This window comes from Petaurus breviceps, unplaced genomic scaffold (assembly GCF_028583685.1).
Source record: "Petaurus breviceps papuanus isolate PSGF00001 unplaced genomic scaffold, PetGlider_PUasm1.0 80, whole genome shotgun sequence".
In the NCBI taxonomy this organism is placed as follows: Eukaryota; Metazoa; Chordata; class Mammalia; order Diprotodontia; family Petauridae; genus Petaurus; species Petaurus breviceps.
In genome coordinates this window covers 3,478,869-3,503,849 of record NW_027186540.1, presented here as the reverse complement: position 1 = coordinate 3,503,849, position 24,981 = coordinate 3,478,869, and the positions used below count along the sequence as shown (strand labels likewise).

Sequence of the window (24,981 nt, the reverse complement as noted above, 5' to 3'; positions counted from 1 at the left end):
TATTGGCCCGAGCTGAGAGCCCTCATTTCAACTAACAAGGGCCTGCTCTCTCCAGTGGGGGCCCTTTCCCATTTCCCACGCCCCAAGAGCGCAGCCCAGCCTGGGTCAATCTCTTCCTCCCTACAAACAGCGGCCGAGCCCCAGCCGCGCTTCTGCACGCGGGCCGAGCCTGACTCCCGGGGCCGCACATCACCTGCACAGGCCGTGAAAAAGGGAGGGGTGAGAATTCGAGAGCGAGGCCACCGGGAGCAGGGAGGGACGGGGGTGGGGATGCTCTGGACAGCGCCAAAATGGCGACGGCTGCGGCCGCGGCGCCTACGACGGCGGTTAATAGCGGCCGGCAGGGCAGGGGCGGGGCCGGGCCCGGGGCCGGGTAAGGGGGCGGGGTCACCGGGCTGGGGGGGGCGGGGCGGGGTTGGGCCCGGGGGCCGGGAGGAGGGAGGCCGGGGGGGGGGGAAGCGCCGTTTCCATAGCGGCCGCAGGAGGTGTCGCGCCGGGGAACTTCCTGGTTCCCGGGCTCGCTCCCTGCCACAGCCGCTCCGCCGGGGATCCACTGGGAAGGGGAACAATGGGGCGGAGGAGACTGCAGTAGCACTCGCTGCCGCCCGCGGCCTGAGGACCTCCCCGCCTGCCTCCTCCGCCGACGGGACCGTCCCGAGGTAACTTGGTTGGCCTCTTCCCTCCCACCCAGACCTGCCCGGACCCCCCTCCCCCAGCCCCGCCTCTGAATGGGGACTTTGGAGCGAGCGCCCCCCCCCCCCCCCCCCCCCCCGGCCGCCGCCATTCCCCGACCCGCGTCCCCCCCCCCCCCTTCAGAGCCGGACGCCGCCATTCCCCGTCCCGGGGAGCCGAAGGATGAGGTTGTCGGCCGTGCCCAAGGTTGGGACGTTCCACCTCCCGGGCAGGGTCCGGGGATCCGGAGTTCCATGAAACGCGCGTACGCCTTCGTGTGAGCCTGAGTGTGTGCGAGTGTGAGTGTTAACGGGAGGGCGGGGGGGGGGGGGTGTCCTTTGTCCCCTCTGCGAGTCTCCGTTGGTGGGCTCGGAGGGGGTGTGATTGGCGGGTGGGGAACTCGGTGGGGGCGGGGGAAAGCTTTCGAGGAGCGCGTGGAGAGGGGCGGGGAGGGGGCGCAGGTGAGAGGGAGGAGATGCGGATGGAGGAGGAGGCTTAGGGTGACCCTGGACGGAGTGTGAGCCCACCCCCCACTTCCACACTCCTCAGAGGCGGTGTCCCAGCCCGTGCCTCACTTTTTTTTCCCCCTTTCGGAGTTTCTCCGGCCCCCTGGAGACTCGCTTCCCTTGTCAGTTTCTGTGGCGTCTGCCGGAGACGAAGTGGGCAGAAGGAGCGAGGGGAACTTTTCTGCCCTTCGAATGATCGCCTTAAGCTCTGGGAATTTAGTTTTGGGCAAGAGCTGTGGGGGTGAGGGAGAAAATAATAAGGAAGAGATTTATTTCTTCGAGAGCCGGGGAGACCGGTTTGTCCTACAAAGTTTATAAAAATACCAGAGGTAACAGCTGGGTAACTCTAGGCTGAATTTGTACAAAGTTTCTCTCTTGTGAAAGCTGTTAATTCATTGTTCCGAGCTTTCAGAAATGTTACAAATTTTGCATCTAACAATTGGTATTTGTATATTTACATAGTGCTTGACACATTGTAACCTCTTAATGAATGCCATTCCATTTAAATGTAAACGCCTCCATTTTTGCGCTTTATAATTCATCTTTTTAAAATATTTGCATAAACTTGTTAGATAGTATACTTGGTTGGGAATGGCTGTTGAATTGGGGCTTCACCAAATCATTGAAATCAATTCTATATAAATGAAAATAAATACTGTTAAGAAGCAAGAACTTTTTTTTTTTCTGCTTGGGGAAAACTATGTTTAGTCACTGTTGGGTTTGTGAATTTTAAATTGAATAATGGTTGTTGCAGGTGTTTCGTGTTATAAATGTAAGGATGTGATTTTGATAGGATATGTCAACTGTAGCTTTATAGGGTTCTCAGGCTTTTGGTTGTTTGAGAAATAAGCTAAGTGAAAATTATGTGCTTACTTGCACATAGAAGGTGGATCATGGAATTCAATAATATTTCTTTATAAATAAGAATATGTAGAAGTTCCCAATTCTTAGATTTTTGATTGTAGATAAGTTTCATATTTCAAAAGAATATTATCGCTTAGTCCAGAGAGACTTGCTGGATAAGGGATAGAGTAATGTATTGGAGTCAGGAAGAACTAGATTCAGATCTCAGCTGTGACACTTCTTAAGTACATGACCTAAATCACCTATTTGAGCCTCATCTTCCTTTAAAATGGGTAAGATAATACCTGTAACTTCTACTTTTGGGGTTTATTTTGAGGCTCAAACAAGATAATACACGTAAAACGAAATGTAAATTTCAATTTTTATATGTATGTATAGATTGGTGTGAAAATTACTTAGGACAAGCAACACTTGATAGGGTTTCATTTTGTGACAGAAATGGATATATGCGTTTACTTTTGCTGACATTGTTGACTCAGAAAGTCTGACCTCAACAAGATTAAACTAATCAGAGCTCTTTTCTCTATTTAGTTAGTTCCCTATCACTTGACTGCTGAATTTCCTGCCATGCATATCTGTTACATTGTTCTTTTTGTTATGTTTTTAATTCTGATCATTTTCTGACTGGATATTTCTTGTGGAAATGCACAAAACTTGTAGTTTCTAAAGAGCACTCTTCAATAACTGTTAGATGTAGCTGCCATTGGCATGGAGAAGTTATGCATTTGAAGGATCAATCTCACCAAAGTCCAAAGAAGTATGGATGAAAACAAAAAACTAAGAGCTGACAAATTTCATTTGGAAGAAAGCATAATTAACATCCAGACAGTAAGCAAAGAACTTGGGAGACATCTAGCACTTAGTTATTTCTCCATCTTAAGTTTGGCAGAGTAGTGAGAAGACCATTAAAAGAGCAATTGTTAATTGTTGCTATGAGGGAAAAAAACACACAACAATTTTGTCATTTTTTGGGCAAAATTTGAATTTGCAAAATTCAAAGTACTGAAGATGAGGAAAAAAGATAACATTTACTGATAAAACTTACCTTTTAATTTAATATATCCAAAATTTAGAAGAAGTTCTGATGACCCTGGAGGATTGAGAAGCCTTAGAGTGTAAAACATCAAACTCCTCATATCTTTTGGGGATTTTTTTTTTTGCTTTCAGTGAACTTTTTAGTCTTGTCTTCTTTAAAGGAATTTTTATTGATGTATACTGAAAATGCATATTTATTCTGGAATTCCAAAATTCTCAAGTGGAGATGAAATACTGTAAAACCTTGTACCATGAGTCATCACAAAAGGCTAAGACATTTATCCAAGTGATGGAGATAACACACATCAGTGGTCTGAGAATTTGCCTTACTTAAAGCTCATTGCAAACCTGAAACTGTGTACTATAATTATGATTATCATTAGAAAAATGACCTGTTGGTCTAATTTATGCTTAATATCCAATGTGATATTAAGTATAGTTTGATGATTAAAAGTGAAAGGACAGGTCAAAATGCTGTGAGTTCACAGTTGTCATCTAAAAGTATTGACTGAAGCAAAAGAACATGTATCTTTTTAAAAATATTTTATTCTGAATTTAACACCAAGTAAATAAGCATTTATTTCTATTTTCATGAAAAAGATTGTACCTGTAGCTGCAGATTCTTATTATGTATACCCTGCTTTTCTTTTTTACTGATATGTTACTGATAAGGTAAGTTCAAGCTATAGCTTTCAAAGCTGTCTTGTTTGTGCTTCCTTATGATTTTCCTTCTGTTCTTATTTTTTAAAAGGTGTTCCTTTTCTCTTTTCCTTCCTCTTCTCTTCCCTTTTTTCATTTCCCTTACTTGACATCAGAAATACTTGAAAGTTCTCAATTCCATCAAACTCCACTTTTCCACTATAGTTTTATATTCAGCTTTTTAGAGTAAATTATCCTTGGTTGTAAGTCTGTAGCTTTTTCCTATCTTGTATTCCATTATACCGTATTCCAAGATCTCCTCTTGTTTTTAGTAGTAGCTATCAGGTCTTCTGTGATCCTTGCTATGGTTGCTTTATACACAATCTGTTTCTTTCTCAGTATAAGTATGTTTGCAGTATCTTTGTGGTAGCTGTGGATTTTGGCTATGACATTCCTGAGAATTTTCCTTCTGAAGTTTTAGAAGGTGATTGATAGATGGATTCTATTTTTACTGTATAATAGATCTGGGCAATTTCATTTATGATTTCTTGAAGTATAGGTTTGAGTATTTAGACCTTAAAAAAAAAATCATGGTTTTTCACAGAGTCTAATGATTCATCCTTCTTTTTTCAAGCATTATCTTTCCCTCCCACTGCCCTAACCAGTTAAACAATAACAGGAAAGTTAAGCCAGCCTTTTTGAAACAGAAGGGCACCCTCACTGAGAGACAAAAAGGCAACATGTGCCCAGACCACTACCACCATTTTCCCTCAGTCCCAGATGGAGACAACTGAGGGCCTTGCCTGAGCTTAAGAACCTTGGGAATTATGGTGTCTCATAAACTATCAGACCTGTTTCTATCCTGACAGCCTTCCAGTCCTGACAGCCATCAAGGGAAGAAAACATTGTGGAGAAACAGACCTGCCTTTCTCATCACCACCAGCAACAACCCTTAACCACTGCTACCAACAGACAGATTGGGCATAGGAACCCTGGGCAGCACCTTCCAGATGACTGATTCTGCTTCTGGCTCAACCCTTATAGTGTCTTCTGGGGAACCAACTCCTATGGAGAAAGGGCCAGCTATTCTTATCAGCTACCACACAAAGAGCAGGCGAATCAGCCTAGCTGAAGCAGCAAAGTACCCTGAAGGAGAGACAGAAAGTAGTATGTTCCAGCCAAATTGAACCACCCCTTACCACCACCACTTTAACCCAACATCTCACCTCAGACCCTAGTGGAGACAGCCCAGAATCCTTTACCCAAGAGTTTTTGGTTTTGGAATAGCGATTTTTCCAGTCCAGGACCTTTAGCCATCATCCTGGGAAACAAATCCCATGGAGATGTAGCCTGGCAATTGTTGCTGCAGATGCTACAACCACAAGTTCTTTAGAAAAGAAAGTTAATGTCACCAAATTCTTTGGCAATGTCAAATGGTTCATCAAGAACTGATACCATTTTTTTTTTCAAAGAAATGACATTGAAGACACAGAAATATGTTTTGTCACTGAATTCTGGGATCAGAGACTTTTCCATCTAACTTGCAGCTGCAACCTTCCTTTTAAGGTATCTCCCTCACTATGAGTTTTTTGACAAGAGCAGGGACAGTCTTTTCTATTTGTATCCCTACTGTTTTGCACATAAGTATTTAATAAATGCTTCATTCATTCAATAAAAATGAACAAAAAATTAAATCCCCCCCCAAATGTTAATACTCCAACAAAGCAATCTCCACACTGGTCATGTCCAAAAATATGTCTCAATCTGCATTTTAAGGGCATTACCTCTCTTACCAAAGTTGCCTAGTGCCTTTCATCTTCTGTCTTATGAACTTGTGATTTATTTTTGAATTGATCAGTTTTAAACTCATTCAGAGTTATTGAATATAGTGATTCTTAAATGCTTTTCACTTTATCTGTGTTTTCAGGCCAGCAGTTTTTAATATCAGATATCTTACATTTTCTCCTATTTTTTCCACTCTTGATTTTGTTCTAATTTTTTTTGTTGTTGTCTTATGAAGTCATTGATGTCTGTTTGGTCTGTTCTGGTTTGTGGGAAGTCTGTTACTTGATTAATGTTTACTACCTTAGCTTCTTAGCTATTCTAATTTTTTTCTATAGATCTTATTACATTTTAAACATCTTGCTTTATTTCTTTTAGGCATTCATATAGTCCTTGTGGAAAAATGCATTTTTTTTTTCTTTGAGTTTCTGCTTACATTTGTTACGGAATTGCTCTCTGCTTTTTGGAGGGTCCCTGGAACTACAGTAGTTTTTTATACTGGTTCACATTTTCTTTGATTTCTATAGTTCATGAATTGGGGCTTTGTGCCAGGGCCAAGTTTTGACCCTTGCTACACTTTTGGGTAGGGTAGTCATCTATTCATGGTCCTTTCCTGGGTCCCCTGGGTACTTAAAATGGCCTCTGCCTTCTGCGATCTTTGAAGCTCAAGATTTTGGGTCTTCAGGGCTTTCTGTCATCGTAGTGCTCAAGACCTTAGAGCCCCTTGATATCTACCAAGACATGTTGCCATAAAGCCCTCGTTGCTTTTGATCTCTAGGGTTTCTAAGGTTCTCACTCTTGGGCTTTTTGACTTTTCTGTGTCTTTCTCCGTGGGCCCTAAATTCTTGTTTCTTCCCAGCACAGAGACTTGCAGGCTACAAGTGTCTTTGACTCATCCATGGTTGTGACTGGGCTTGTTTGCCCAAGCAGATTCTAGCTTTGGTGGCCACCTTTCCTGTTGCCTTTGAGGTTCTGCCTTTTTGTGAAGCTCTGGTGTAGAAATCACTTACTGTAGTTTCTCATTTGATTTTTTTTTTTAAGCTTACTTGCTGAGCCACCTGGCCGCCCCTAAGCAATTGGGGTTAAGTAACTTGCTCAAGGTTACATGGCCAAGGTGTTTCTGGGTGGATGCTAAGTGTCTGAGCCTGGATTAGATCCCCAGGTCATCCTGACACTGGAGCTGGTGCTCTTACTTGCTGTGCTACCTGGCCGCCCCTTCTCATTTAATTTCCTGATCATTATTTAGTCTGCTGCGAATTTCAAGTTTTTCTTGGAGTAAGTATGTGGGAGCTGGATGGTCTTCCTCAGTTCTGGCAACCATATTGCCCAGAAGTCAGTTTCCTTTATATCTTGGGTAGCAGACTTTTATTAAATAAATATAGTTGAGAGATTTTTGTTTTTGGTATAAGAAACTTTTCTTTCTAATTATCCCTGGGGTGATTTCATTTATGCAGAAGCTTTTCAGTTTTATGGAACCTAAAAGTTTGCATTTTATTTCCCATAATCCTCTATCTCTTGTTTAATAACTCTTATTCATAATTATGAACCTATGTCCTTTCCTGCTCATCTAATTTGCTTATGTGAACTTTTATATCTAGTTCATATGTTTATTTGGGGCTCATTGTGGCATATGACATAGAGTGTTGTCCTAAGCCGACATCAGATTGCTTTCCAGTTTTCCCAGCAAGTTTAGCAAATCGTAAATCCTTTCCCCAGTGGTAGGTTGGTTTGGGTTTGTTGAACACTATGCTACTAATGTTCATTTGTATATCTAATTTCTTCCACTGATCAACTTTTCCATTTTTCTTTTACTAGCATATAAGTACATAGACCTATGGTTTTGTTTCTTATATTTTATACACATGTGCAGGTGCACACACACACATGCACACATACTTAACTCTCATTTTGTTTCTTAGTGTAGTTTGAGGTCTGGCAGTAATAGATTCCTGTTCTTTCCTACTTTTAAAACTATTTTCTTGAGATTATTTATCTTTTTGATCCTCTAGGTAGTGTTATTATTTTTTTGCTACTTTTATAAAATTATCCTTTGGTCATTTGACTAGTGGGACATTGAATAAATAAATTTAGGTAATAATTTTTTTTATTGGTATGGTCCAACAATGGGCAGTTAATTTCTTTCTACTTATTTAGGTCTGCCTTATTTCTGTAGAGAGTGTTTTGTGATTGTATTCATTTAATATCCATGTTTGTCTTGGTAGGCAAAATTTAAGATGTTTAATCCATTCTGTAGTTATTTTGAATTGAATTTCTCTTTCTACCTCTTCCTGCCAAGTTTTGTTGCTAATATTCATGACAGGTAATGATTATATGGGTTCATTTTCTTTTTTTGTATTTATTTTTAGTTTACAACATTCATTTCCACAAGATTTTGAGTTACAAATTTTCTCCCCATCTTTATCACCCCAAAACAGGTATCCCACTGAATACCCCCTCCCTGAATCTGCTGTTTCCTACATTCTCCCCCATTCCCCCTCCGACTTTTCCAATAGGGCAAGATGGATCTCCATACCCCAGTGCCTGTATATCTCATATCCTAGTTGCATATAATAATAATTTTTTTAAACATTTTATTTTAAAACTTTGAATTCCAGATTCTTTCCCTTCTTCCCTCGTCACCCATCTTTAATGGGAAGATAAGAATTCAATATAGGTTGTACATGTGTAGTTACGCAAAACATTTCCATAGTGGATATATTGTGAAAGACTGACTATATTTCTTTCCATCCGATCCTGCCCACCACTTGTTCTATTTTCTACTTTGACCCTGTCCATTTTTAAAAGTGCGTGCTTCTAACTACCCTTCCCCCCATCTGCCCTCCCATCTTTCATCCCCCTCTTATCCCTTTCCCCCTACTTTCCTGTAGGGTAAGATACCCAATTTAGTGTGTATGTTCTTCCTTAAGCCAAATTCAGTGAGAGTAAGGTTGATCCATTCCCTTTTGCCTTCCTGTTCTTCCCCTCCGTTATAACAGTTTTCTCTTGCCTCTTTTATATGTGATAATTTACCCTATTCTGTCTCTCCCTATCTCCTCTCTTTATATTCCTCCCTCACCTCTTAATTTTATTTTTTAGATATCATCCCACCCCATTCAACTGATCCTGTGCCCTCTATGTATACATGTACACATACACACACACTCACATATGTATTCATATGCCAGTATACCCTCCTATATAGACATATATGTATGTATATGTGTGTATACATATATATATATATTATTTTTTTTCTATTCCCTTCAACTATTCTCAAATTGAGAAAAGTTTCATAAGTTACAATTATCGTTTTTCCATGTAGGAATATAAGTAGTTCAACTTTGATAAGTTCCTTATGATTTCTTTTCCCTGTTTACTTTCTCATGCTTCTCTTGCTTCTTGTATTTGAAAGTCAAATTTTCTATTCAAATCTGGTTTTTTCACCAAGAATGCTTGAAAGTCCTCTGTTCCATTGAATGACCATATTTTCCCCTGAAACATACTCAGTTTTCCTGGCTGGGTGATTTTTCCTTTAAACCTAGCTCCTGTTGACCTCTGGAAGGTCAGTATTCCAAGCCCTTCAAATCCCTTAATGTAGAAGCCATTAGATCTTGTGTTATCCTGATTGTGTTTCCACAATATTCAAATTGTTTGTTCTTGGCTGCTTGTAATATTTTCTTCTTGACTTGGGAACTCTGGAATTTGGCTGTAATATTCCTAGGAGTTTTCTTTTTGGGATCTTTTTAAAGAGGTAATCAGTGAATTCTTTCAATTTCTATTTTGCCCTCTGGTTCTAAAACATCAGGGCGAATTTCCTTGAGGATTTCCTGAAGGATGATTTCTAGGTTTTTTTTTTTTTTTTGATATGGCTTTCCAGGTAGTCCACTAATTTTAAAATGATCTCTCCTAGATCTATTTTCCAGGTCAGTGGTTTTTCCAGTGAGAGATTTCATATTGCCTTCTATTTTTTTTTCATTTTTTTGGATCTATTTAATAGTATCTTGATTTCTCATAAAGTCATTAGTTTCCATTTGCTCCAATCTAATTCTGAAGGAATAATTCTCATCAGTGAGCTTTTGAAATTCCTTTTCCATCTGGCAAATTAGGCTTTTTAATTGGCTTTTTTTGGGCCTCTTTTGCCATTTGAGTTAGTCTATTTTTTTTTCTTTTTTGGAGGGCAGTTGGCATTAAGTGACTTGCCCAAAGTCATACAGCTAGTAAGTGTGTCAAGTGTCTGAGGCCGGATTTGAATTCAGGTCCTCCTGACTCCAGGGTCGGTGCTCTATTCACTGTGCCACCCAGCCGCCACCTGAGTTAGTCTGTTTTTTAAGGTGTTATTTTCTTCAGTCAGGTTGTTGACTCCCTTTTCATGATTTTCTTGCATCATTCTCATTTCTCTTCCCAATTTTTCCTCCATTTCTCTTGCAAATCCTTGAGCTCCTCCATGGCCTGTAACCATTTTTCTTGGAAGCTTTTGATGCAGGAATTCTGACTTTGTTGTCTTACTCCCATTCCATGCTTTGATCCTTTTTGTCCCCAAAAAAGAAATCTAAGGTTTGATTGCTAGGTTTGCTTCCTCTGCTCATGTTGCCACTCAATTACTTAACTTTTGAGCTCTTTGTCATGGTAGAACTCTGCTTCCAGAGAGGAGAGCTTTGTCCCAAATCACTGGGGTTTTTGCAGCTGCCAGAGCTATTAGTTGGGTGCCCTCTCTGAAGCCCCCACAAGCTCTGGACCACTAGCCACATGCCCCAGGACCTCCACCCTAGACAGTGATCCAGATCCAAGCAGTTTAAAGCAAGAGCAATTACCTTCTGAATGGTTGCTTGGTTCCCCTACTATCTGCAGGCCAGGAGCTCTGGAATCAGCCAAATGGTGCCCCTGCCTCCACTGCTTCTTGCCCCGGGGGCAGGGGCCAGGCCAGGCCAGATCATACTCTTCAGTACCCCCTCATTTCCAACAGAGTTCCACACTGACCTTTTACTTGCTCTTTGGAGTTTATGTGTTGATAAGTCTGGAAACTGCCACAGCTGCTGGTGCTTCACTCTCCTGAAGTCTGCTCTGGCTGCTGCTAATTGGGGATGCCCAGAGGCTAAAATTGAGTCCACATAAGGCTGGGCTCGGCTCCCAGCTTGTTGAGGTGAACCCTTACTGTAGGCCTGCCAGGCTGCCTTCAGTGGGAGATTTGTTTCTCTCTGTCAGTTTGTGGGTTCTGTAGCTTTAAAATTTGTTTATAGAGTTAGATTTTATAATTTTTTGAGGTGGTTCCGGGGGGAGCTCACAGAATTTTCCTGTTTCTATGCCACCATCTTGGCTCTGCCATGAGTTCATTTTCTATCCTGCTACTTACCTGTAGTTATTATTGATATTGATATTTGAATTTCTAGGGTTCTTTAAATAAGCTATCATGTTGTATACAAAAAAGCAGTAATTTTATTTCCTCTGCCAATGTTTATTTCCTCGATTACTTTTTCTTATCACTATAATAACATTTTTTTTTTAAAAGCAATCAGGGTTAAGTAACTTGCTCAAGGTTACACGGCCAGTTATTTCTGGGTGTGGTGCTGAGTATCTGAGCCCGGATTTGATCCAGGTCATCCCAACACTGGAGCCGGTGCTCTTACTCGCTGAGCCACCCGGCCTCCCCTAAGCAGTTGGGGTTAAGTAACTTGCTCAAGGTTACATGGCCAGGTGTTTCTGGGTGGGTGCTAAGTGTCTGAGCCCGGGATTCGATCTCCAGGTCTTCTCAACACTGGAGCTGGTGCTCTTTCTCGCTGTGCTACCTGGCCGCCCCTATAATAACATTTCTACCACTATATCAAATAATGGTGAGGATAATGGACGTCTTTGCATTATTTCTGTTCTCATTGGAAAAGGCATCTAGCTTCACCCCATTACATATGATATATTGGCTTTTGGTTTTAGAAAGACACTATTATATTGAGTAAAGGCCAGGTTATTCCTTTTTTTTTTTAAACAAATATATGTTGTCAGCTTTTTTTCCTGAATGTATTGATATAATCTTCTTGTCATTTTGCTAATTTGGTTATTATTATGGCCTGTTATATTGCTAGTTTTACTTTTGTTTTTGATCATTTCCCTCATGTCTGATTCATTGTGACCCCATTTTGGGGGTTTTCTTGGCAAAGATACTGGAGTGGTTTGGCATTTCCTTCTACAGATCATTTTACAGATGAAGAAAGTGAGGCCAGTTTTGAACTCCTGACGATGAGTCTTCTGGATTCCAAGCCTAGTGCTTTTTCCACTGGGCCACCTAGCTGCCTGATAGCTTTACTAATTTTGAATGAATATTGCGTTCCCAGTATAAATCCAACCTGGTCATAGTACGTGACTTTTAAAAATGTTTTGTTGTAGCTTCTTTGCTAGTGCTTATTCAATATTTTTGTATTGATAATTATTTGACATTGATCTATTGTTTTATTTTTCTACTCCCTAGTTTTGGTATCAAGATTGTATTTGTATTATAGATGGGATTTGGTCGAATCTCTTTCCCTCCCTCCTCCCCAGGTTATCTATTTAATGTTGGAATTAATTGTTATGTTTTAGAATTATTTATGTTTAGAATTTGCTTGCAAGTCCATCTGATCCTGTTTTTTTTTTTTCCTTTGGGGCTTCCTTTATTACTTCAGGTTCTTTTTCTGATATTTCCTCTTCTCTTTTGTAGGTATTTTTATATCTTTGTAAATATTCATCGATTTTGTTGAAGTGTTTTGTTGGCATATAATTGGGCAAAAGGGTTTTAAATAATTTACTTCATTTCCTCTTCATTTGTTGTAAATAGAAGCAGTGTGCTCTGCTCTTTTGGCCATGCTACCTTACTACAATTGGAACCTGACTTGGCACTATTCCTACTCTAAGGTCTTGGGCACTTCATCTATGCCATTGTTCAGGTCATTGATAAAAATGAACAGTACAGGGCCAAGAATATATCCCTGGGACATGCCAAGAGTATTTGTTGTTGTTATTGTGTGTTTCTCTACCTTTCGTCATTAACTTCAGCTCATTTTGAGCCTTAGTATTCCTCATGCTCTTTTTTTATGGGATTCTAATATTCATTTGCCCTTACCTCATCTTTTAAAAATCTAAGTTAATTTCTTTAAAATCTAAATGAAAAAAATTTAAAAATCTGAGTCTTCTGTGTATCCATATTGATCTTTTTAGACAAACTCCATTTATCTTTCTCATTAGAATTGTCATCTTTTTTGCGTCATCAGAATTTCGTTTTTGAGAATGTCATCCTTTCTAGGTTGACTTACCTTGAAGTATTTTACTTCACTCTCTTAATTCTTTAAAATCTAAGGTACATGTCAGACTATGCTCAGATTTATTCTTTTCTGTTTTCTATTTTACACACTCTAGGAGGAAGTGATCAGTTTCCTCCACAGGGTCTCCATCATTTTCACCACAGCAACCAGCCTTGTTAATGAGATCAGATTCAGGACAGAATTTCCCCTTGTTTCTTCATCTCTTGAGTGATGAAATTATCATCCATGAAAGTCAAGAAGTCATTAACTGCTCTGCTTTTGGCAAAGAGGAAGCTCCAGAGGTGGTCCTGGTGATCTCAGCCAGAAAAGAACCTTTAGGGAAGTGGGTGAGGAGGTGAGAAGAAAGATTGAAAAAGAAGAAAGAAAGAATAGAGGCCATGCTTTAGTAATGAGAGGGACTCCATTGTTGAAGGCTCCCATGGGTGAAGACAGAGGTACTGTGAATGTTGTATTAGGTGTGGTCTGGAGGATTTGGTGCTTGTCTTCCCTTGGAAGGGAGGGAGTTGGATATCCTGGGGGTGCCTGGCACCTGGTAGAGTGCAAGGCTGTGGCCCTAGGGAAGAGAATTAGAGGCAAATGGAGTAAAGAAGGTAACCAGGGGAAGGGTTTAGCTCAATGGTAGGCTGCGTATTCAGGGATAAGTGGGAGGTGGAGCAGGATCTTTTCTGACACCTGTAGTACTTGATTTTGTTCTTGGAGTGAGGCATAGTGAAGGGGAATCCTTGGCAAGCAAAAAATGAAATTAAAAAGAAAAACTAATGAACAGGACTAGTTGAAGGGTAGGAAAGGAAGGGGAAATTTACTTGATTGGGAGCAGAAAAAGATGAGAATAATTAAATAACCAAATAAAAGTAGGGAGGAAAAGGGAACTAAAACCCCAAAGGGAAAGAGGCAACTAATAAGAGGAAGAGATCATGCATGAGGGGAAGAGGGCCTTTGGGAATAGGGCTGTCTTAAAAAAGTATAAGCTAAAGTAACTGAAGAAACATAGTACTGTGTATACAGCAGAAGAGGGAAAACAATCATAACTTGAAAAAAGCCAACCAATATTAGAGAAAAATTGAGGAAAACCTTAACTCATAACTTTAAATATGAAAAAAAAAACTTTAAATGTGAATGGATTAAACAATCCCATAGAGAATCAATTAATACATATTAAATGCCAACTGTATGCCAGGCATTATACTAAACTGATTTTATAAGAAAACAAAATCCTGTAATCTCTTGCTTATAAGAAGCACATTTGAAAAATAGACACACAAAATAAAACTGAGGACATGGAAAATTTTTTTTACAATGTTCCAAGTGAATCCAAAAAAAAGCAGGAATTGGGATTCATGTTGACAAAACAAAAACAGACATTCAAAAAATGAAAATGGGTAAAGAAACTATATTATATTGAAAAGAGCCACAGACAACAAACCCATACCAGTAATAAATTTATACACTTCATATGCCTTATCATCTAAATTCATAAAGGAAGCATCTGAACTACAAAAAGACATAGTAACACAGTAGTGACAGGAGACTTCCATATCTTTTTCTCAGTTTTGGATAACTAACAGAAAGATAAACCAAAGGGAAAAATGTGAAAGTGAACAAATTGTTGTAGAAACTAGAGTTAAAAGACTTATGGCATCTTCTAAATATGACAGCAGAAGAATATAAGTATTTCTCAGCACCATATGCAATCTTCACAAAAATTGACTGTGTGTATGTGTATATATGTATGTATATATATATATGTATATAAAGTGCATAGAGATATTGCAAACAAATGTAAAAATATTTAGGTAGAAATTGTTAACATATCCCTTATAGATCACAATGCAAGAAAATAATCATTGGTTCAAGGTCCACAAACAAAGCACAACCCTAAATGCAGATTTAACAAGGAAATCCTAAATAATAAGTGAATCAGGGAATGAACCATGGAAATAATAATTATGGGGAAAAATAATGTAACAATCTGACAAAATTTCTGAGATGCAGCTAAAGCAGCCCTTGGGGGAAGAGAGGAGGGAATTATATCTCTACAAACATTACATTAACAAAACAGAAAATGAGAGTTAACTGAATATGCATTTATAAAAATTAGAAAGCCAATAAACAAACATATAAGTACAAAAGAAGAGACATAAAAAAGGAGAAATTGATAAGAAAAATTTAAAAACTCCATAGAAATGTGATAGAATCAGAAGCTGGTTCTTTAAAAAGACTAATAAAGTTGACAAACTTAATTAAGAGAGCAGAAAATCAAATCAGTAAAATAGCAAATGAGCAAGGTGCTTCTTCCTAAGCCCTGCCAATATAATAAAAATGACAGTACTTTCAAAGTTTTACTTTCAATGTTACCAATCAGATTACCAAGGGATACTTTATAGAACTTGGTAAAATAATAACTCATTAAAAAAACCAGTATATCAAGAGAAATTATGTAAACAAGTAGGAATAAAGGAGAAAAGGCATTTCTAGAACTTGGACTATGTTTTAATATCTAGTATTGGTTTAAAGAAGAGATCAGTGGAATAGATTGGATAAGGGAGAATCAGAAGCAATGGAATTCAGTAGCCTAGTGTTTGATTAAGTGGGAAGCATACATTACTTAGGGGGAAAAACTCCTTATTTGATAAAAACTGGAAAGCAATCTGACAAATTAGGATTAGACCAATACTTTACAGCATATCAGTGATGCATGCTAAATGGCCTTAATGATCATACTATAAAAAATAAAAGGAAGCAAGGAGATCTTGCAGCTATGGGTAGAAGATACAATAATCAAACAACAGATAGAGGCAAACAAAATAACAAATTGTTACTTTGATGATATGAAGCTTAAAAGCTTCTGCACAACAAAATTATTTTGTGATAATAAGGGAAGTGATCTAATGGGAAAGGAAATCTTGGTATCAAATTCCTAATAAGGATTTGATATCCAAGATGTATAAACAATGTGTATGTATACATATACGTATGTGTGTGTATACACATACACATATGATCTATAGCCGTTCCCCAGTACAGAAGTAGTCAAAAGGATGTGAATAGACTGTTCTTAAAAGAATTGCAAAGTATTCACATCGACATGAATATTTCTCCAAATCACTAATAATAAGAGAAACATGATTCAAAACAATCCTGAAATTTTATATTACAACATTCAAGCTGCTGAAGATGACAAAAAATGGCAAAATTCAATATTGGAGAGGTTGTGGAAAGATAAACATGCTGATGCGTTTTTAGTGGAGCACTGAAATGTTATAACCATTTGTAATGCCAAGCAAAGGCAACTTCCCAAGGTTCAAAATACCAGCATAGGCGCTCTCCATTTTATTCAGTGAAAAATTAAGAACGGAGATCAAAATATGACATCATTCAAAATACAGCATTTACTAAGTGTGATTCAATAATCTCCAAGTACTACCCTACCCCTGGAGTTACATTCATTTAATCAGTCACAAAGTCCCTCTTCTAAATAATATTCCACCCCTAGGCTGTACCTTCATTTAGTCCATCACAAAGCCCCTGTTGTCAAATGGAGATTAGTTTCCAATCATAAGTAAAGTACATTCATTTGTTCAATCACAGAGCACAAAAAGGTCAAAAGTTCCCCACCCTTGGATCACAATTGAATCTACCCCAGAGTTACAACAAGCTTAAGCACAGCATTTAATACCCAAATGGAGGTCTTTTCTTTATCTTGACATGAGGCAAGTTCTCAGCAATCTTTGTTCCTGGCGAGACAAAGCTTAGCAAGGCCACAACAACAAAAAAATGCTGTTATAAATATTTGTGTACATATTTTCTCTTTGTCTTTGACCTTTTGGAGGTACATGCCTGTATCAGCAATGCAATATTCACAATGCCTACGGCAGTTATAAATATACTGATGTGGTTATTAATTACAAAATATACCAGGCTCTCTATATGGGGGATGAAGCTAGAACATTTATCAAAAATACCAAATGACTGAGCCCCAAAACAAGAAAGTCAAAGCCATCAGAGTAGTTAAGAAATTGGCACAGGTAGATAAAGTAGAAAGCACCCACATTCTCAAACCTTTAAAACAGAACAGGCTACCTCAGGCAAAGGTCTTCCTCTCCCCACTCACAGCAACTACTCAGCTTTCAGGAAGCATGCTCCTAGCAGCTCTGGCCCCTGGCAGTCCTCAACAGGAGTCCTTAGCAGAAATTCTGGCTGACTCAAAAAGAAGTTCGGGCCTCCACCTCCACCTCGGCACTACCCCTACCACTGCCGCCGCTGCTGCAGCCACTGCTAGTCACTGCAGGAACTCTAGCCTGGCTTCTGCTTCCTTTTGCCCCACCCCTTCCTGCTACGTCAGCAAGTCCAATGGGGCATGGAAGATCTTTAAATCCCATAACCCTTACAATGCCTAGTGTGATTTCTGTTGTTCAAATGACATGCAACAGTTTAATGTTTGGGGGGAACAAATAAATTACTTCAAGAATGGTTGAAACAGTGCACAGCTCCACCTGGCTTGCCAGAACTCCAGTCATTTTTTTCCCTTTTGTTATCTGTACAAATATGATTTACAGTGGGGGTGGGACCTCAGGGTTGCTTTTTTTTATATTTTGTCTTATTATTAGTTCTTTGGAGCATTTAAAAAAATAAGTGTTGATAGTATGAAATTCTTTTGAAAGCTACCTGTTCATATCCATTGGCCATTTATCTATTGGAGAATAGTTCTTTGTGTGTTTGTGGATTCCTTTTATGTCTTAGGTATCAGACCTTTATCAGGGAGAATTTGTTTCAAATTATTATTTCTAGTTAGTGATTTTCTTTCTAATTTTTGCTTTTAATTTGTAAATAATTTTATACTTTTCGTGTATTTTTGGTGCTAAGAGGAGGGACATATAAAGATTCCGTAAGTAGTTTTTTCAACACATACTCAACTTAATCAAGGTAATGGTCTGTTTGAAAAGGATGGGAGGTACTGAATAGGATATATAGTATAATGTTATCTTAATGGATTTAGATAGATCTAGTGATAGAGGGGCTTCAATAGTCTATGAAAACAGTTTCACAGTTTGTGAAAAAACAAAAAACAACCTTCCCCATGAGTACCTTCACAAAGCTATTTGTGATTATGATTGAAATTGTCCTAGATCTTTTTATATCTTAGTTAAAAACTCAAAGGTGTATATTTATTTAGGATAATGGTGAAATATGGTACTTCAGTCACATGCTGTTTTCCTCTAATTTTATAATATTAATAAAAAGAGATAGTTTTACTTCAGCATAGACATCATTAATTTGCAGTTTGATCTGGTCCAGATGCTCTTCTTGATTTCCCTTTCCAAAGTGTCATTTCCACTCCACGTCTCCTTGTTCAAATGTGGTCATTCCTACGTCATGGGTGTATGAAAATAGACTCCTATAGGAATATTGACAAACATTTTATTTTGCTTTTTTATGAGTGCACTTGGAATCATGTAAATTATTTGAGCCTTTGGTTATATTTATATTACGTTTCACTGCTTTTTTTTGTTTTATACCACAATATCTACCACTCTTAATTTTTTTTACTTTCATACCCTACAGAGTGTGTTGCAGATTAACTTTTATTCTACAATTGTGTTGCCCTTGACTTCCATCTCTTTATACTTTTAGAGATCAGATATTTGCTTGTTGATAGGTTTTGGACTCTTTGGGCCTCTTTGTTGTGAAAACATTTATATTCATTCAGCTTTTGAAGGAAATGGTGGTAATTAGGGTTATATATCTTTTCCTTTTTATCCCCTTTCCTGCTTTTCAGTATGGGAGCACTTTTTGACCCTATTACTATTGAAGGCATAACTATCCTTATAGTCTTTCAGACTTGAAGCCCCCAGGTATCATCCCAGACTTCACACTATCTCCCCCCCCCCATATATATATATATATATATATATATATATATATTTGACTTTGACCTTTTGGAAGTATTATGACTGTTGCCAAGGACTGTTGATTTCGCTTTTGCAACATCTTTTGATCTCTGATACAGCTACTGCTCTGGTGCAGGCTTTTATCATCCCATGCTTGGAAACAGCAGTAGCCAGCTGTTTGGTTTGCCTGCCATAAGTGTCTCCTCATTCCAGTACATCCTCCATTCACAGTGATATTTTCCTAAAGCACAAGTCTGACCATGTTACCACTATTCCCCAAGAAATTCTGGTGGATCCATATCATCTTTAGGATTAAATATAAGATCCTCTGGTGTACAAAGCCCTTCATAACCCAGGGCTCCACACCCTTTTCCTCCTGCCTTTCCAGTCTTCGTATACATTATATAGTGCCACATGCTCTTTGATTCATTGACACTGGCCTCCTTATTAGTCCTTCAGCAAGTAACTCTAACTCTCAGCTCTAGGCATTTTCACTGGCTGTCCTCCATCCCTGGAATGCTCTCCCTGTTCACTTCATTGGCTTTTTTCTAGTCTCAGATGAAGTCTTGCCTTCTGCAGGAAACCTTATCCAGTCCTGCTTAATCTTTGTGCCTTCCCTCTGAGGCTATTCCCAATAATTTATCCCATGTATAACTTGCTCTACATAGTTTATTGCATGTTATCTTCTCCATTAGACTATGAGCTTTTTTAGGGCAAGGGGAACATACTTTTTTCTACATATCCCCTTCTCTTAACACAGTGCCTGACACATAGTAGTAGATGATTAAAAAATGTTTATTGTCTGACCAAGTTAAAGTGAAGTTGTTGCAGTGTTTTACATTCTCTACTACTCTTTAGTTTTCTATTTTCATATATTTTTAGTCCTTGTTCCATTAGAAGATCTGACCACATATATAATGATATGACTTTCATGTTAACTTTGCTTCTTTTTAAGATGTCAGTTTCTTTTTTTTTGGGTGGGGTGATATTGTTTGGTGTTTTACATGTCCAATGTCTTCTGTTTCTATTCTGGAAAAAAAATATTCATGGAAAAAAAATATTCATGGAAACAAGGCTTCTGTGTAGTCTACAAACTGGAGTCTATATTTCCAATATTTTTTTTTGCCATTTTATCTTTCATACTGAAATCATCTTGTATGAAAATATGTGTTGATTTGATTTGGATTATTTTATCAAGTTCTTTATAGAATTCATCTTCATCCTCTGCATTGTATGCTGGTGTGTTAACTAATTATCTTTCTGTTTGTCCTGTTGTTTATATTCATTATGAACTCTGTAAGATGAGATGATCATGTATCCCTTGAAATGATATCCTTGTTGTCTCTGACTGAAAGGTGAATAAACACTAACAACTCCTTTGTTTTTCTCCAAGGAGAATCTGTAATTCAACCTTCCATTCACTTGCAACTTTTTTTTTGCCTTTTGGCTTCATTTATGGTGAGAACATGAATCGGATCACAGATTTAGAGTTAAAAGGGACTTTAAAGGTAATTGAATCCAATCTCCTCATTTTATAGATGAGGAAATTAAGGTACAGGGAGTTTGAGTTTCCCAGAATCTTATAGTCAACAAATGTCTGACTTTGGGTTTAAACCCAGGGCTTTCTGGTTGCAATTCCAGGTCTTTATCTACTATGTGGAGTTGCCACCTAATATTTGTGAATCATTTTTTTTATTTTTTATTTTACATCATTCATTTCCACAAGATTTTGAGTTTCAGATTTTCTCCCCATTTTCCCTTATCCACCACCCCAAAACAACGATCCCACTGAATATCCCCTCCCCCACTCTGCTCTCTCTTATATCTTCCCCCATGCACCCCTCTGACTTTCCAGTAGGGCATGGTGTATCTCTATGCCCCAGTGCCTGTATATCTTAGTTCCCAGTTGCATGTAAAATAATAATAATATATATTTTAAACATTTGATTTTAAACATTTGAATTCCAGATTCTTTCCCTACCTCCCTTGTCACCCACCCTTACTGGGAAGATAAGCAATTCAATATGGGTTGTACATGTGTAGCTGTGCAAAACATTTCCATAGTGGATATATTGTGAAAGACTGACTAAATTTCCCTCTATCCCATCCCACCCTGCCCACTTGTTCTATTCTCTACTTTGATCCTGTACCTTTTCAAAAGTGGGTACTTCCAACTTCGCCTCCCCGCCCCCCACAGCCTGCCCTCCCTTCCATCATCCCCCCTTTCATCCCCTTCCCTCCTACTCTCCTGTAGGGATACCCTATTTAGTGTGTATGTCATTCCTTCTCTAAGCCAAATTCATTGAGAATAAGGTTGACTCATTCCCTTTTGCCTTCCTGTTCTTCCCCTCCCTTGAAACAGTTTTCCCTTGCCTCTTCTATATAATTTACCCCATTCTATCTCTCCCCATCTCCTTTCATTATATTCCTCTTTCACCTCTTAATTTCACCTTTTAAGTATCATCCCTTCCTATTCCACTGGTCTTGTACCCTCTGTCTATGTATACCTGTACACATATATACACATACATATGCCCATACACCCTCCTATATAGACATATGTATTTATACATATGTATTTTATTCCCTTCAACTATTCTTATATTGAGAAAAGTTTCACAAGTTATAGTTATTGTTTTTCCATGTGCAAATATAAGTAGTTCAATTTTGATAAGTTCCTTGTGATTTCTTTTCCCTGTTTACCTTCTCATGTTTCTCTTGCTTCTTGTATTTGAATGTCACATTTTCTATTCAGCTCTGGTTTTTTCATCAAGAATGCTTGAAAATCCTCTATTCCACTGAATGACCATATGTTCCCCTGAAACATGATACTCAGTTTTGCTGGGTAGGTGATTCTTGGTTTTAATCCCAGCTCCTTTGCCCTCTGGAATATCATATTCCAAGCCCTTCGATCCCTCAGTGTAGAAGCTGCCAGATTCTGTGTTATCCTGATTGTGTTTCCACAATATTCAAATTGTTTCTTCCTGGCTGCTTGTAACATTTTCTCCTTGATCTGGGAACTCTGGAATTTGGCTATAGTTTCTTTTTAGAGTTTTCTTTTTGGGATCTTTTTCAGGAGGTGATTGGTTGATTGTTTCAACCTCTATTTTTGCCCTCTGGTTCTAAAACATCAGGGCAGTTTTCCTTGAAAATTTCTTGGAGGATGACTTCTAGGTTCTTTTTTTGATCATGACTTTCAGGTAGTCCAATAATTTTTAAACTATCTCTCCTGGGTCTATTTTCCAGGTTAGTGGTTTTTCCCATGAGATATTTCACATTGCCTTCTCTTTTTCCATTTGTTTAGATCTGTTTAATAGTATCTTGATTTCTCATAAAGTTACTAGCTTCCATTTGTTCCAGTCTAATTCTGACACATGGAGCCCCGCGGAAGTCCTATTTCTACTCTGCCCCCTTTACTCTGCCCCCTTTGTGAATCATTTTTGTCAGTAATGTGTCAGTTTATTACTCATAGGATTATAGAATCATAGATCTAGAGTTGGGAGAAACCTTAGAGTTCATCTATTCCAACATCTCTTTAAAGATGAGTAAAATTGCACAAAGATCTCACATTCAGAGTATCTATAGTTAAACATTTTCAAGGTGACTTTCAAAGGGTATAATTTTTAGTGCCCTGTCTTTTGCTATTCTACCATTCTTACTGAGAATAGAGTAGGAGCTTGCACAGGGGATGAGGTACTTGAGTTCTTTTTCTTTGTTTCATGGGTTGTCATAGCCAAATAGTTCATTTTCTGATGACTAAACTACTGGTTATGAGGATCTCATTTCTTAGGCTGCTCCTTGGACTTAAGGTAGACTCACTCGGTTTCTGAAATAGTACTTGAAGACTTTCTAATATTGTAGAAGCCACTAGCACTTAACATTTATCTTGCCTAGTCTTTGAAAACTCAATGAAAGCACTGAGAGATTATCTTAGAGTCTGTCTCAAGGAGAAGATTTCAAAAGAATGAAAAAAAAACCCATAGTTGATAGTAATGATCCTAAAGTTGGTCTTTATAAAATATTTATAGGAATAATTTAGATCAGGGCTTCTTAACCTCTTTTGTCTCATGAACCCTCTGGGCAAACTGGGAGTCTCTGGATACTTCAGAATAATGTTTTAAATTTTTAATGCATTTGCATTATAAAAAATAAAAGTTTTCAAAAGAAACTAGATTATATTGAAATGCAGTGTGTCTGAGAAACCTTAATGCAATTTTAAACTCTTAAAGCGGACAGACAGGACACCCTGTAGAATTATTAAAACATAAAAAACCAAGTTCATGAATCCTAGGGTTTAGATGCTTATGTTGTGTATGATTGTTGTGTAGATGCACAAATGAGAGGAACAGCAGGTGGCCATTCATAAACAAGTAAGTGGGGAGCATTTTTGTCTTCATGTCTGTAGTTCTTAGTCTGGCATTTAATAAATGCTTAATAATTGTTTGTTAATAGATTGACTACATCTTGACAGTCATGTAATTTACTTAAAGGCACAGAGAATGCAAAACCGGCTGTGTGTTTGTTGATCTTTTAAAAGGGATATGAATTGGTAAAGCCAATTGCAGCTTTAAAAATTTCTTCCTACTAGGAGACTCTCATGCATATGAAGATCAAAGAAGATTACTTAATAGATGTAACTACAGGTACATCTCTTTTTCAAAGACTTCCATTATTAATGTAAAATAAACAAAAGACTTCTGGCCAAGATGGCTGCCTGAGCAGAGGCAGTCAGTACCACTCCTACATACCTACTTCAGCAAAAAAAATCTAAAAATCATATCAGACTTAATGAAAATGTGTAGTAACTTCTTCTCTCCCCCAAATGCACAAAAAGTCATTTGGGAGACCAGGGCAATAAAAAGGGTTTACTAGCAAAGCCAGTTCTAGCATAAGCAAACAAGACTGTAGCCTCCCAGTATGACCAGAGATGAGTCAGAGGTATGTACCCTGTGTTGCTCTGTATCTTAAGGCAGCAAGAGTAGAGGGCTCTGCAGGAGAGGCTTGGGATAATTGGAGGGGTATAGCACTACTAGGAGTAGCAGTGATCAGCACAAGCACTGAAATGCTCAGGCCAGGACAGCCCCATGCCCAGGAGCAGCTGCAGCTCCAAGATCCTTAATACTTTGTCCTGAGATACCAAAGAGGTCTCAGAAGAGCCAGTGCTCTGAAAATTCCAAGATTCAGGGAGCTAAACCTCAGTTGGAATAGATCATCCTGTATTCCATATGACCCAAGATGAGACCAAGCAGGGCTGATTATCCTACCCCAAAGCACAGCAGGGAGTGCAACTTCATATAAAGCCCCCATTCAGAGACTAAGGCAGGTGAGATGGGTAAACCAAAGAAGACACTGACTGCTCTGAAGAATTAATGTAGAAATAGCAATACCTAAAATTCCAACCTACAAGAAGATAATACTGTAACAACTGCAAAATGAGAATCAAAACAAAAAAATGGATTTTCTATTATGACTGCATGAATACCTAAAAGAAATGAAAAAAGATAAAAAGTAAAAAGGAAAGAGTAGGAAGATGATTAAATAGCTTAGAAGAGAAACTGGTAAACATTACCTAAGTAAGAGACTTATAATGGAATAGAGGATATTCAAGCATTCCTGATGACAAAGCTATAACTGTATAGAAACTTTAAAAGGCAAATGACAAGAGTCAAGAGAAAACAAGAGAGGTAAATTTATTTGAACAGTTGGAAGGGTCTATACAATAATAGGGCTAATCATCTAATAGGGAGAGAAGGAAAACAAGTGTCTCTCTTCAGAAACTTTTTCAAAGGATATTGAGGTAAAAAGAGGAATACATTAGGATAGAAAGGGGAAATAATGGGTGAACTTGCTATTTTTCATAATAGAGGGATGCAAGAGAAGAGTGTACTAACATAGAGGAAGGGGTACAAGTTTGGGCATCCTATGAACTTTAGTCTTATCTGAGTTGTACAAAAGAAGGCTGAACACCCATACACAGTTTGGTGTAGAAATACACTAAATTAAGCTGGGAAATAATAAGAAATGCAGGAACTTAAGGGGAAGATTTACTAAAGAAAGAAAAGTCACAAGCAAAACAGACTTCCTGATCCTGGTTGGTGTATAATAAATTAACTAAATAAGTACTTACTAATTCAGGGAAGACTTTAAAAATACATGTGTGTAAAAATTTGAGCCAATACCATGAATTTCCTCCCTAATCAGATTTTCTATTTAGATTATATTTGGAACCTAGAAAAATGGAATAGTCAAAAATAATCAGACTTATTTAACTTAATGAAAATGTATTACTTTATGAATTATAGTATTAAT

The 24,981-nt window shown here is 38.3% G+C and overlaps 1 protein-coding gene across 4 annotated transcripts in view; it reads left to right on the top strand.

Moving 5' to 3' along the window:
• Positions 1 to 278: 278 nt before the first annotated feature.
• The window catches only part of LOC138175982 (USP6 N-terminal-like protein), a 202,750-nt gene continuing 178,047 nt past the window's right edge, over positions 279 to 24,981 (top strand). Inside the window, exon 1 of one of the 4 annotated variants that reach the window (XM_069106635.1) lies at positions 279 to 373. The gene's annotated coding sequence lies outside the window, so the exon portion shown is untranslated. Of the gene's footprint in view, positions 374 to 436; positions 660 to 816; positions 972 to 24,981 lie in introns of those variants that run through there. The other 3 variants (XM_069106633.1, XM_069106636.1, XM_069106634.1) reach the window with 3 other exon arrangements.